Source organism: Neovison vison, chromosome 1 (genome assembly GCF_020171115.1).
Source record: "Neovison vison isolate M4711 chromosome 1, ASM_NN_V1, whole genome shotgun sequence".
Classification (NCBI taxonomy): domain Eukaryota; kingdom Metazoa; phylum Chordata; class Mammalia; order Carnivora; family Mustelidae; genus Neogale; species Neogale vison.
This window is the reverse complement of record NC_058091.1, coordinates 179,313,226-179,329,086: the sequence shown is the minus strand read 5'-3', so window position 1 is coordinate 179,329,086 and position 15,861 is coordinate 179,313,226.

The following is a 15,861-nucleotide window of genomic DNA, read 5'->3' as shown; positions in this document are numbered from 1 at the left end:
AAACTAAACTATATTTTGGGGAACTAATTTTATCTTTCTCTAATACTGGTTTGTTTTCCCACTTTCATGTAATTAAAAAAAAAAAAAGAATCATCCTTTTCTATTAGGTGCACTTCTACACATATCAGATTCCCATGTAAACCTTGTTTTTGAGCACTTAAAACAAGACTTGATTTTGGGGCACCTGGGTGGCTCAGTGGGTTAAAGCCTCCACCTTTGCCTCGGGATCGAGCCCTGAGCCAGGCTCTCTGCTCAGCAGGGAGCCTGCTTCCTCCTCTCTCTCTCTCTGCCTGCCTCTCTGCCTACTTGTGATCTCTGTCTGTCCAAAAAAAAAAAAAAACTTGTTTTGGGGCACTTAATTCTACTCCACAGATCTACTGCTATGTTTCTGAACCATACTGTTTCATTTCTGTAGTTTTGTAATAACCTCTTTCAGGACTTACTTACATTTTTCTGAAGTAAACTCAACTACGTTTTGATTTTTTTTGTAGTAGCTAGATTCAATTTACTAACATTTGGGTAAGAATTTTTGCATCTATACTCACATGTGAGAGACACAGAAAATTACCCTTCCTTGAACTACTGGTAACTGACCCGATTCTCCTCCTTACTCCTGGCTAACAGAACATAGACTCTCACAGAGACAGATCCCTTGATTTCAAGAGACATAAGTCTCTCTGACCCCAGAGGATGAATTTGATCGATTTAATCTAATCAAAGGAATTCCCCTCTCTCTACCCATGATTTCTCTGGGTATCAGTGTGTGATCCATTTCTGGCCAAGAGATATAATAGGATGTGTATTTGGGACCCTCCCTTCTTCCTGCATAAATAGCCTCATTTGGGGAAGGCCTCCCCCTACCTATTTCTTTCCTTGCGAAGTGTAAGACTGTGAGGCCGTAAGTCACAGTATGAGCTAACAACCATGAAGATAAAAGGACAGTAACAAAGTTGGTAAGGAAAGTGAGAAAGAAACTAGGGTTCTAATGGCATCAGTAAGTAAGTAAATCAATCCCATCAACCTTAAGCACTATCATTTTTGTTATGGGGGAAAAGTAAACCATTATTTTTTTAAGGATGGTGAAGTTTTTTGACTTGAAGCTGAATCCTAAATCATACACTTTGTTTTATTATAGGTTTTCCCAGAAGTAGACCTTAAGGTAAGGATTCAAGATGTAAAAATCCCATATAAAATATTAACAAAGTAGGGTCACCTGGGTGGCCCAATGGGTTAAAGCCTCTGCCTTCAGCTCAAGTCATGATCCCAGGGTCCTGGGATCGAGCCCCACATCAGGCTCTCTGCTCGGCGGGGAGCCTGCTTCCTCCTCTGTCTATCTCTCTGCCTGCCTCTCTGTCTACTTGTGATCTCTGTCAAATAAATAAATAAAATCTTTTTAAAAAACTAACAAAGTAAAAAGGTATATGAAAAGGACAATATATCAAGATAAAATCTGGTTTATTCTAATAATACAGGCTGCCTTTAAAAATCAATGTAATTCACTACATCAAAAGATTAAATTATAAGAATCACATGATCATCTCAGTAGATGCAGGAAAATGATTTTATTAAACATCTATTCATGATTTTTAAAAAGGCTACTATACTAGAAATAGAGGGGAGGAGCTTATTGTGTAAAAAGCTGTCCAGGAATTCTACTACAAAAATTACATAGAATGATAAAACACTGAAAGCTTTAACTCTGAGAATGAAGACAAGATATGGGTATCTGCAGTCACCACTTCCAATCCCCACTTTCTTAGCTACTACAACAAGGCAAGGCAAGAAAAATTTAAGAAAAAGACTGAAAGAAAAAAAACTGAAACAGTTCTTTTTTTTCCTACATGATATAATAAGTATATAAAAAATCCAAAAGACTCTATAAACCACTAGAATTAATACAAGAATTCAAAGCAATCACAATATTCAAAACCTGTTTGATGTCTAAATACTAACAAGCAGAAGTTAAGTCCTTAAAATTGAAAGAGCATTTATAATAAGATGTGGAAAAACACCTAGATTGGAGTAAATCTAACAAAAACTATGCAAAAACACTACAAAATACTACTGACAGAAATGATAGAAGACCTAAGGAAAGAGTGAGATGTAGTCTGCTCATGTATTGTGAATCCATGCTGTAAAGATATCCATTTGCATGCCTGACCTATAGATTCATTGAAATTCCAAACAAAATCCCAGGAGGTGTGTGTGTGTATATGTGTGGAAACTGGCTGGCTTAAATGTGATATGGAAATTTAAAAGATCAGTAATAGCCAGGACTTCTTGAAAAAAACAAACTGGAAAACTACTACTGGATATAAAGCTACTTTAATTAACACAGTGATGTGTTAGTGCAAACATAGATAAAGAAACCAATGTAAGAATACAGTCCAGAGCAAGGTGGCAGAATATGAGACTTCCAACCTTCTTTACCCCCCTCAGAGACATTGACTCAACAACAATACATGAACCAATTCTCATTCGTGAGAAACTTAGAAACCAATATAGAAATTCCTGTACCCCCACAAAAGCGCAAAAACAGTCACAAGGAAACCAGCAGGTAAATCCATGTCACTACTTACCTTAATTCTTCCCCCTTTTGAAAATGACACCATCAGGGAAAAACTCCCAGCTCCCAGCTTCTTCCTGGGGAGGAAATGAGAAGACTGAAACATGTGTCTAACATTCAGACTTGTGAAGGGGCTGCCTGAAGGACTATTTCCTCAATTTGAGCACTGAGAGGAGAGAGTACTAGATTGGGGACTGGGGAGAGCAAAGTTTTGGAGCACTCACTTGCCATATTCCCTTCCACAGCTCAGTGTGGAATGCAATAGAAAACCCAATTCCCAACTTCTCCTGGGAAGGGAAAGAGTTGGAACCTGTCTAACATAGGTTCTCTGTCTTTTCTGGAGGTTTCCTGAGGGACCTTTGTCTGTCTCCTGTGTCAGAGCACTGATAGGACATAATGTACTCTAGATGTGGGCAATTCTGAATGATGGAAGAGCTGACCAGCTTGACAATGATTCTGAGGACAGTTTCTACAGCAGATGGGATGGATGATACAATGGGATGATTCCTCTCCTTTGAGGAAAAAGAAGAGGGGGAAATGTGTCCAAAATTCTGACTCAATGCTAAACCAACCCCCCCCCAAAAAAACAGCAACCAAGAATACGATATCCAGCAAAACTATACTTAAAAATGAAGAAAAAAATAACACTGAAGGAATTCATCATCAGTAAACTTGACTTCTAAGAAATATAATTTCAACTTCATTAATCCACCTGAGAAAAATTTGTACCTCTGTACACCAAAAGTCTTGGAAAAAAATAACTTTTATGGCAGCATGATTAATAATAGTTAAAATTTGGGGGGGGGAATCAAATGTCTATAAAGAGGAGAATGAATAAACAACAGTTTACATAACAGTGTAACATACAACAATAAAAATGAACAGATCTTCTCTACATGCAGCATCACAGATGAATCTCATAAGTGAAACATTGAGTTATAATGGCCAGACACAGAATAATTTCTGTATGATTCTGGTTTTATAAAATTTTTAAAGTCAAAACTAATCTATGGTCCTTAAACTCAGAGGTTACATTTATAAGGGACAAGAAGAAATTATAAGCACAAAGGGAATTTCGGGAGTTGAATCATATCCTAGTCTTAATCTGAGTGGTAGTTACCTGTGTGGATCATAATTCATCAAGACAAAAGCTTATGATTTCTGCATTTTCCTATGAGTATGTTAAGAAAAAGTCGACACTAAAAAGTGTCCCCATACCACTGACTCTTATCCACTTGGTGATCATATCTACCATCTGACCCAGATCTACCATCTGACCCACTTTTTCCTTTTTATTGCCCCACTCTGTGCTTTGTTGGTTCCTGTTTTTTTAATTAAGCTTCTTATTGTTATATATAGTTGACATTTGCACAACCTGGGATTTAGGAATGCTGGCCCACTGCAGCCAAAAATCTATGTATAAATTTGCGGGCACCTGGATGGCTCAGTCAGTTGTGTCCAACTCTTGGTCCCAGCTCAGGTCTTGATCTCAGGGTTGTGAGTTCAAGTCCTACAGTGGGCTCCACACTAGGTGTTAAGCCTAGATCCCACAATGACTTTTATAAATACACCCACTTCCCCCAAGTCTCAACCCGTGGTCCCACCAATACTGTTCTTCATTTCTATAGTTTTATCATTTCAATTATGTTATAAAATGGAATCCTACATTATGCAACCTTTTGGAAATAGCTTTTTTTCACTCAGCATCATTCTCTGGAGATTCACACAAGTCATTGTATATCAGTGTTTCTTTCCATTGTCAATAGTTCTTTCCATTTTACTGTAGAGTAGTATCCACAGTATGGATATTCCACTTACCTGTTATTTAAAGTCCCGAGATGTTCTGAACAAAGCTGCCATACATACTTGAGCACATGTGAACATAACTCTTCATTTCTGTGGTTTACATGGACATGAGCACAATTACCAGGCCATACCACAGCTATGTGTTTAGTTTCTTAAAGAAACTGCCCAACTATTTTCCAGAAGACCATGTTATATTCCCTTAAGCAATATTCAAGTGACCCAGTTTCTCCACTTTCTCACCAGGATTTGATGTTGCCACTAGTTTTTGTTTGAGCCTTTCTGCTAGGTGTGCAGTGATAATATCATAGTGGTTTTCATTTGAATTCCCCTGTTGTCTGCTGATGTTGAATCCCTTTTCATGTGCTTAATTTGCCATCTGTGTATCTTCAGTGAAATGTCTAGGCCTTTTGCCCATGTGATAATTGGACTGTTTGCTTTTTTTTACTGTTGAGTTTTGAGAGTCCTTTATATACCCTAGGTACTAGTCTTTTGTCTGATGTGCAGTTTGCTAGTCCTTTGTCAGATATGTGGGTTTTCTCTCGTTCCATAGCTTATCTTTTCATCTTTCTAACAGAGCCTTTCCCAGAGCATATTTTTAAATTTTCATAAAGACCCATATATCAATTTCTCCTTTTAGAGGTTGTATCTTAGTGTCAAATCTAAAAACACTTATCTGGCCCTCGATCCTGAAATCTTTCTCTTGTATCTTCTTCTAAAGTGTTTTAGTTTTATGTTTTACATGTAAATCTGTGATTCGTTTTAACTTTTTTTACAAAGTGTGAGGCTTAGGTTCAAGGTTGTTTTTGTTGTTGTTTTTAACCTACAGCTGTCCAATGGGTCCAGCACTACTTGTTGAAAATTCTATCCAAGTCTATTAAATTGCTCTCGCATGTTTTCAAAAACTCCATCAGGCATGTTTGTGTGTCCATGTTTGTGTGTATGTCTGGGTTCTCTGTTCCCATGATCTACGTGCCTAACCCACCACTGATAGCACATAATAACGATTATTGTAACTACACAATCACTCTTGAGATTGGGTAGATGGATTTCTGCCACCCTATTCTTTTTCAAAATCCTTCTAGCTACTGTAGTTCTTTTTCTTTTCCACATAAGATTTACATAATCTTGCCCACATCTAAATATATATATATACACATATACATGTATATCTCATATACATATATATACACACACATCTATCTCACTGGTATTTACATAGGGTTTGTATTAAAGCTGTTTATCAATTTGGGAAGAACTGATATCATTATTTTGTTGAGACTCCCAATATAAGACCACAGATAACAGATTTTTCTCCATTTAGATAGATCTTTAATTTCTTTCACCAGTATTGTATACTTGTCAACATACAAGTCCTGTACAAGTTGTTAGACCTCCACTGAAGCATTTTTTTTTGAGCATGTGTACATGGTATTTTAATTTCAGTGTCCATGTGTTCATCGCTAGTATATAAACATATAATTGATTTTATATGTTTATCTTGTATCCTGCAACCTTGCTGAACTTAAGTTTTTAGACCTTCTATTTTACTTATTCTCATTCTTCTTCTCATTTTTGAACACTGAAGTCCTTAAGTATATAAAGTAGGTTACTTCTATAATATAAATATCTTTAAGAAATTAAATCTGAACTTCTTAAAGGCCTAATTCCACTGGCCACTGATTCTTATGCATGGTTGATTACTTCCACATATGTGTTATATTTTGGAGGTTGTGATCTCCACTTCAGTGACACATTACTAGCAGGAACTCAATGTAACCTGACTGATGCAGTTTGTGTAATTTTATCTTTTCTTCTAAAGCACTCCAGGGGTGATATTATCTTAGGACTGATTTTTATATTAATTAAAAATGTACACATGCATTATAGCGCATTCATAATTAAAAATTATTCAGGAAGAATCTTTTCTTCTATGAAAAAAATGTTTCCTTCTATGCTGGTGAGTTAACAAAAGACTAGAAAATGCCAGAATTTTTCTAGTCCATTTCTCACTCAAGGTGTAGCTCTTTAAGGGTTTAAACTTTAAACACCACCAAATTCAAACTTCCTACCTCATTTGGCATGTTTGGTTTGACCATTAAGACCAAGTCCTGGGGCACCTGAGTGGTTCAGTGGGTTAAGCCGCTGCCTTCTGCTCAGGTCATGATCCCAGGGTCCTGGGATCGAGCCCTGCATTGGGCTTTCTTCTCAGCAGGGAGCCTGCTTTCCCCTCTCTCTCTGCCTGCTGCTCTACCTACTTGTGATCTCTCTGTTTAATAAATAAAATCTTTAAAAAAAAAAAAAAAAGACCAAGTCCTTTGACTAATGAGACTTGTCCCATGACTAAGGCAATTACAGCATCAATGTGTATTTGTTTCTTCCATTTTGCATCCCCACCCACCTTCATCCCGTATTTCTAATGATTTCCTTTACTTTCTTAGAGCTCAGTTACCCATTTAGGGTGATTGGTTATACTTTTCCCAGTGTTTCCGGATTTTTTGTAATATGAACACTTTAATTCTATTAAGATAGATGTAATGCCAGCTATTATTGTTTTGAATACACTACTAAATTCTCTTAATTGATACTTTCTTAGAATTTACCATCCAGGCTCGTAAGTGAAATAGGCTTATAATTTTATTTGGCTTTGTAACCAAGATTACAGTAGCTTCTAAGTGAGTTGGGTGGCTTTCATGTCTATTTTCTAGAACAAACTGTATAACATAGAGATTCTATTACTCAATTTCTTGGTAAAATTCTCTTACTAAGTATTCTGGGTATGAGACTTTAATGGTAGGAGGTCTTTGATCTCCGCTGATGGGTTTGTTTCTTTGTTTTTTGTTTTTTGTTTTAAATGATTATTGGCCAGTTCATATGCTCCTTCCTCATATCAATTTTGGCATTTTCAGAAATGACTAATTCCCCTATGTTTCTTCATAATATTGCTATTATTTTGAATCTGTGCTATCTGTGATTATTTGAAAGTTTTTTCTGTATTGTGTCTTCCCTCTTCTTGTCTAGTTTAGACCACTCTTGATGGAGGTGTGTCTCTTATAAATCGCTTCCAACCAGCTTTTGATTTTGTTCTGTACTAAAGACCTTTAGACTCAATAACAAAGTTAACGTCTTCCAGACATTTCTGTTATAAAAAATACAACGATAAATCCAATATATCCTAAAGCAAATCAAGAACTTACTTAAATCTAGATAGTGCTTGAGATCAATAGGGGTCTCTTGGCTATTAAGGCCAGTATTTTTACTAGTCTAGCCCTTCCACACCCACTAATCACCTCAATCTTGCCATATGTATTACCCATTGTTATGATAAAGAAACCACTAGAACACTGAGTTGCTCATGCTTTACTCCGGCAGTTCCCACATCATGATGAATAGCATTTTCCGTAATATAAATCATGTTCCCTCACAAAACAAAAAACGTCATTTCTATTTTCATTGATAAAAATGCAAGCAGGGAGAGACCTCCCTGTACATACTTTCTAAAAAAAAGACAGAAAGCAAAGTGAACTCTTTCTGAATGTCTTCAGAGGGGAATGAAACTATGAACCACAGGATTTTAAAACTAAAAGTGACCCAAGATGTCAGAGAGTTCACCCCCCTCCTTCTGTACTTGAAGTGTAGGCGGGGAAAACTGACATGCCCTGGATGACCCTGGAGAGCCAGTGGAGATCACAGATTGCAGACTGATAAGGAACTGAGTTGGTTTTTTTCTTTACCGGAACATGGTAGAAGAAGAACAAAATTCTGGGCACCTGGGTGATTCAGTCAGTTAGGCAACTGACTCTTGATTTTGGCTCAGGTTATGATCTCAGGTCATGAGATTGAGTCCCACCCCTTTGGGCTCCAAGCTCAGCAGGGAGTCTGCTTGAGACTCTCTCTTCCTCTCCCTTTGCCCCTCCCCCCCTGCACACACAGCTCTCTCTCAAATAAATAAAACTTTAAAAAAAAAAAAAAAAAAGGAGGGCACCTGGGTGACTCAGTGGATTAAAGCCTCTGGGGTCCTGGGATCGAGCCCCGCATCAGGCTCCCTGCTTGCCAGGGAGCCTGCTTCCCTTCTTCTCTCTCTCTCTGCCTGCCTCTCTGCCTACTTGTGATCTCTGTCTGTCAAATAAATAAATAAAATCTTACAAAAAAGAAACGGAACAAAATTCTAGACACTAAGGACTTGGTAGTGATCAAGGGAGAATGGAGAACAGAGTGGGGCAGGGGTGGGGGGTGACAGAGGAAACAGAACTTAGGGAAGAATCCTACAAAGCAAATTACTGGGACACATGAATTTGAGAACACTGTTGAAATTACCGTAGATAGTAAATGAGAACCGACCTTTCTCTTCATGTGGCTTTATAAATCAAAGCCAAAGGTCCCATTTGTATTTTATTACCCAAGGTGGTATTATCATTCTCATTGTTCAAACAACGATATCTTTCCCTGCAAGTTATCTTTGCAGTTATGGAGGGTGGGATGCCAGAGGGAAGGCAAACAGAAAATAGGCATCGCATTTCTTCTACTAGAAAATGCTAATGGTTGCCAGTATTTTTGGTCTGTCACATTTGCAATCTAGGAGGGAAAGGGAAAACATGTAATGCCATTTAATTTAAACCCAGGGCCCGATCATCAATGACCTTTACACTCTGAAACCAGGGAGACTGCCCACATGGTAAATGCAATCACGAGATTTGATTTCCTATATGTTGTAGGCACTGCAACTGTTTTAATTGACACTGATATATATTTGTAATAACTTCTGTATAAATTAAAAATCAATGTCAATTTCAACTTTGGGTTTTTTTGTTTCTTATTTTTTTTTTTTAAATGAACAAAAATTTCACTGAACATCTGCAAATGGCAAAACAACAAGTAAAACAAGAGATTTGACACAGGGCTCCGCTGCATGAAACTCAGGAAGGAGCTTCGGCTCCAGGGCTGACCCAACCCACTGGGCAACCTTGCAGGACAAGAGCAGGCTTCAGGCTTCAGGGAGGTTTCCCAAATGGCATGACAGGTGAGGGCCCCTGAGGGAGTCCCCTGCACCGGCTCTCCACCCCCACCCTCAGACTCAGCATGGTCTCGGCTTCTTTCTCGTTTCCGAGACGGTTCTGCTCTGCTATAGCTGAAGCCCAGCTGAGCAGGTAGGTGCAGTTCTCACCCGAGTCTGCGTACCCGTGTTCAGAGCCGGCGCCCGGTTCCAGTGGGTCACCCCGCAAGCACACACTCCGGGTGCAGCAGCGCAAACGTGCGTACACTCACAGACGCGCGCACACGCGCGCGTGCACATAAAAGCACACACCTGCACGCGCACACACGCGCATGTGCACACACACACATACACATACCCCCACGTCCCTGGTGAGAGCTGCGGTGGCTGTTCCAACTTCCCATGAGCTTTTGCCAGCAGGTGGCTTACAACACCTTGCCTTACCGGGGAGGAAGACAGCACTGCAGGGGGTGGGGGGGTTGGTGCTAGGGCACCCACAGGCAAGAGGAAAAGCAGCCTCTGCTGCAAAAACCACCGCCCCCTCTCAAGTGCATGCACTTAAACTCTTCCTTCCTTTCTACGCTGCCAGCTAGAATTTACAGCACTTTCCCTACAGCAAATGCTCGGGATCGGGAAAGCTGTCAGGGCTATTATTTCCTCTTTCTTTTCCACATTGATTTCATCTGAGACTGAACGTATCAGCAATTATGCTTGTCAAATCCAGACCGAAACTTCCTATACAATTTTTAAAACTATCCCCTGTTGACACCAGGCCATCTGGAGTTCGGTCTTCTTTACGAATCCTCATATGTACACAATCAGACCCGGCGGGTGACTGCAGGGGTCTCGTTTCAGGGCTCCTCCTCCAAGGGTGCAAGCCAGGTAGTGTTCCTCATAAGGATCAATACGAAAATGAGAAGGACGTGCTTATGAGAAAAAGAAAAGGAAGACCAGTAAACGGTGTGGCAGTAAAAGTTGTATTCAGCTGGGTTGGGAATGCTTGCTCAAAACGAATGTGTGATCCAATGTTTGGGGTGTGTGTGTGTGTGTGTGTGTGTGTAGACACACATATATATAACTAGAAGACTATAAAACTCAAACAAAAGCATGGTAGAAGTTAGGTGTTTAGGGGCACCCGGCAGGGAGCGGGGCGCAGTCCGTTAAGCATTGGATTCTTGATTTCCGCTCAGGTCATGACCTTGGGGTGGTGGGATTGAGTCCCCAGGTGGGCTCTGTGATCAGCTGGGAGTTGGCTTGAGAGTCCCTCTCTCCTTCTTCCACTGCCCCTCCCCCCCCACTCACTCTCTCTCCCTAAAATAAATAAATAAGGGGGAGCTGGGTGGCTCAGTCCTTAGGTATCTGCCTTTGGGTCAGGTTATGATCCCAGGGTCCTGGAATGGAGCCCCACATGGGGTTCCCCGCTCGGCGGGAGGCCTGCTTCTCCCTCTCCCTCTGCCCCTGCTTGGGCTCCCTCTCTCATTGCCTCTCCGTTGCTGTCAAATAAATAAATTTAAAATCTTTTTAAAAAATAATAAATTAAATAATAATAAATCAATCTTTCAAAAGAGAGAGAGAGAGATGTTTCTATGTACCTTTTAATGCGCCTGTTTTCCAAGGTCTCTATAGTAACCTGTATGGCTTTTGTTATAAAAAAAAAATAAAAAAACAGAAAAGTTTTAAAGTAGCATGAGATGGGCTGCAGAGAAAGTGTGTAAGGAACAGAGGTCTCCTTACAGAACCCAAATAGCCGAGTGTCTATAAACAGAAGGAAGAGTACAATGGTATGTAAATAAACATACAGGGAGTTCAGGAAGATAGAGCTGAGCTGGTGAAACTGGCAGAGCTGGAATCACCACCCCGGAATATTTTCATCCACACCCACAATGATATTTACATCAACTCACCATCTGAGACGTCTCATGTTACTGTCTTGCCGTTTAAGCAGCCCTGACACTCCAACAGAGTCTTCTTTACAACCCTATATTGAGCACCTTAACCTCACTCTGGCAGATTAATTCAAACGGCAGTAAATTATAACACGGGGAGTCTCTTTTGGTAACAGCTCAGAACAGAAGAACTCACCAAACTTTTCCATATGCCCTGATTTTTTGCAGAGAGAGAAGGGACCAAGGGAAAAGACGAGATGGTGTAAAACAAACACAAACAAAAATACCATTCCCTCCTTGCAAGCCAATAGCACTAAATCGTAACTGCCTTGTAACTCTCTCCCGATTTATGCTCCATGTAAATCTCCAACAGGAGTTCTCTTACTGAACCCTCCCCTAGAAAGTGCTTGGCAGGATGTTTATAGAATCATTACTGGAACATTTTTCTCTGCAAGAAAAAAAAAAGTCATGGCCGTGGTTCCGTTCTTTAGGGGGTACAAAAATGTATTTCAGGAGGCAGTAAGCCTTTTCATTAAAAAAAAAAAAAAAAAGGACTCAAGTTCCAACCATAATTATATTCTCACAAAGAAATTGAGAAATGGAATTTTCTTTTTTTGGTAGATCAATGGCTTTATCCAAGCAACAGCTCATGAATAAATCTCTTTTTAAAGATCTAAAATGTGACACAAGCTCATTATTAGAAAATATTCAAATAACTAAGTATATTGCTTTAAGGGGGGAAATTGTGGTACAGTGTTCTGAACAGGAGCTGCATTCTCAATGATGTATCTTTTTTTTTTTTAAATTATTGGGAAAATACATTTTTGGTTAAATTAAAGCGTATCTTCTCTGAGATCCCTTTTCCTACATATTTCAACTGTAACAAAATAATGCAACACTAATCTCTAAGACTTTTTTCAGTAATAGATGTTTTTCCTCAGTAAATCAATGCAAAGGCTAATCGGGGTGGAAGGTGACTATCTCTTGTGGTTATAAATACATTTGCATTGCTATCAATCTTTTCCACTACCAACGTTAAACGAGGCTGAACAACCTAGGGGGAGAAAGAAAAAAAAAAGTTCAACGCTAGCACGTAGTAAATGCTGCCATCAAGTGGCCAAATAGAGAGTTGCCTCAACAACAACAAAAAAGTTGTCCACAAAATTGCTAACACAATGTTTCAACCTGGAATTAATCTTACTCAGTATGACGACCATTTTTATCATAAACGGGAGCCTTAAAACTGACCTCTGGGTAAAAGGTGCCCAACAGCCTGTTTCGAACAGACCGCAGGCTAAAAATGTGGCTCAGAGGGGCACCTGGGTGGTTCAGTGGGTTAAGCCGCTGCCTTCAGCTCAGGTCATGATCTCAGGGTCCTGGGATTGAGTTCCACATCAGGCTCTCTGCTCAGCAGGGAGCCTGCTTCCTTCTCTCTCTCTCTCTCTCTGCCTGCCTCTCTGTCTACTTGTGATCTCTCTCTGTCAAATAAATAAATAAAATCTTTTTTTTTTTAAATATGGCCCAGAAAGCCAAAAACCAAAAAACTACAATAATACTCTACAAGTGAATACTCTTTAGGGTATTAGCATTAGTAGCTTATTACTAAATCATATGCCCTCACTGAAAAACCAGTCTAAGGCAACACTGTATGTTGGTGGCATTGAACTTGAACTATTAAATATTAAAAGGCATTGAACTCCATCTTGCAATGTTAAGAAAGAAATTGTTTTAGTAATGTTAGTACCTAACATGGACAAACAGTTTTAAGAACTTTCATTGTTCTTTGCCTATAATTAACATTGAAGAAGATAGAATGTCTGAGTGATGAGAAACACCTTGCATGGAACTCAGCCTGATATATTCCCATAGTGGGTGGTGGGAGGAATAGGTTTTTAATGTGTAAAAGATGGGTTCCCATATCTCTATGATTAATTGTAAGTAAACTTATTTTCATTTTGTGTGGTGGGGAAGAAAAGTATGAAATAGAGGTGAGAATGACAAAAACGTGCAATTTTTTGAATCAACAGATATTAACGATGACCATTCTTTTCTTTCACGCCAGTGAAAGCACTGAACCCAATTAGGCATGTTTATTCTCAAAGAACTTCGGCAATTAGATAGTTCATCATTGCTCAATGAACAAACACATTTTAAATACACATTTAGAACAGGCAACAGAATTTTAGAAGAGCTTGTTCTGAGGTTCTCAAAATTCTATAATACCTATGACATGAAGTAGGGTTCTCAAATTTTGGTCAAAAGACCACTTGCAAAGGAATTACATCAAATGCTTACTAAAAAATGGGATTCTTAAGGGCATCTGGGTGGTTGAGATGGTTAAGCATCTGCCTTTAGCTTAGGTCATGATCCCTGCCTGAGTCCTGGGATCAGAACCTCACGTCGGGCACCCTACTCAGCAGGGAGTCTGCTTCTCCTTCTGCCCTGCCTCCTGCTCATGCTCTCTCTCGCTCACTCGTTCTCTCTCACTCTCACTCTCCCAAATAAATAACCTATTTTTAAAAATTGGGATTCTTAGACCTTATCTTGGACCTACGGAGTCACAATTCCAAGGGAGGAAGCAATGGAATTTGAATTTTTAACAAACCCCTTAAGTTACTTTTATGACATTATAGTTTAAGAACCTCATCATTTTAGTAAATGAGAGATGAAAATGAACTCATTTTGCTAAGATCACAAAGTTAGGATGAGAATCAGAAACAGAAACTAGCCCTCTGCCCTTCGCCCAAAATTCATTATCCTATACTATACAAACTGGGAAATAATTTACCATATCAGATCTCAAAATCTTTGCATGATGGATAGGGAGCTACTGACTGCATACAGAAGAGACACTTCATAAGTACGTCTTGTGCTCTTTAATAAGTTTAAAAAAAAAAAAGGAGCTACATTATTAACAAGAAGTTATAATGGCATGAGTTTTCCCTTCTCACTATGCATCACTATTAAAACTAATAATAGCTGACATTTCTGTGAAGACAACAGTGCAAAATGGTCTCCACTCCTCTGTTGACTATGAAGCCAAACAAAAACAAGATCAAGAAACAGAAATCAAAAGATGAACCTGCACAGGTTGGACTGTTTGCCCAAAAAGAGGAACGATAATTCCTTCCAAAACTGAAGACCAGACACAGCCCTTGAAACTGGGCTTCTGGTCTTCTGCCTTGCTTTGACCAGAAGAATACAGCACGAAGGGTGCTTTGAGACTTCCTCAGCTCAGCCATGAGAGGTCTTGAAGTTCCTCACCCTCCCGGAACGCAGAGGGCATCCTACAATGAAGAGAGCGAGGCCGAAAACCATGTGGAGAGGCCCAGGCAAGCCAGCATTCTCAGCCCTCACAGTGGCATCTCCAGCTTACCACAGCCACATCAATGAGCCCGAGTGAGACCAGCAGAACTGCCCAGGCAACCAACAGAATGAGAAGCCATAATAAGTTGTGGTTGATTGAAGCCACCCAGTTTTGGGGTGGTTGTTACATAACAACAGATAATTAATACACCAGGGAACAACCATAACCCTAAACCACAGCGTATGAAGCAACAATCACAATATTCAACCACAGCTACTGCCAAGTACAATGAAAGTGGTACAAACACAGAGGAGGGCTCCGGGAAGAGACCCGAGCCCCTATAGGCTCCAAGCAGAGTAAGGCATTTGTCACACTATGTGGCGGGAATATACCAAGACGGGCTCACTCTTCACCTGAATGGCCAACTTGGTTTATGAAAAAGCTATGGGACCCTCAGTAAACCTTACTTTATTTGACAGGGTAGCAGAATACCCAGGGTATTCTGGGTATTCAGAATACCAGCTGGGTACCCAGCTGAATAAGAAAGCATACACATGTGCCATCTTTTCAAGAGTTACTGCCAGTAAAACAGGGTGTTGGAGAAACTCTCACTGGCAAGGAGTCCTGCAGAGAAGCAGAGAAAATCACTATGAGAAAAAGGAAAGAAAGAAAAGAAGGAAGAAAAAAAATTTTGTGGATTCACTGCGTGCCTAGAAACTTCTGGCTAACTCCAAGAGAGTTGATTTAAATACATAGAGTAGAACATTAGTAGGAATGTACTCAAAAGCCATGGTCTATATAAAATTCAAATGTCTTGCCACACTGTACCTGGGCCTCCACTGTACTAGCCATCATCAAAGAGCTGATTCAGGAGTGTGTTATAGATGAACAGTAGAAAAAAAATCAGCTGGAGCTTATACAAAAGTAGTACCAAAAGCCTGAGAAAAAGAATATGGCAAGCAGAAGGCAGATAAGAAGTTGCAAGACTCTAATACACATCAGACCAAAAATGATAAACACGCTACTCTTCAAATAAGTTATTTCTAAAATCACAACCCTTCTGAAGCAAAAATTCAGACAAGATATAATAGAACTCAAGGGGGAAAAAATCACAAGATAAATGTAATGAAAAGTGATGTGTCAGAGTCAAAAAAAAGAAGAAGAGAAAAATGCAACTATTACATAAATGAAGGTTACAATAAATGTATTAAAAGGAGAAAAACAAGCCATTTTTAAAAGTACAGAATACAGAAGAGCATAGGTATTTTTTTTTTAAGTATTTGAAAGGAAATTACTGTTCTGGAGC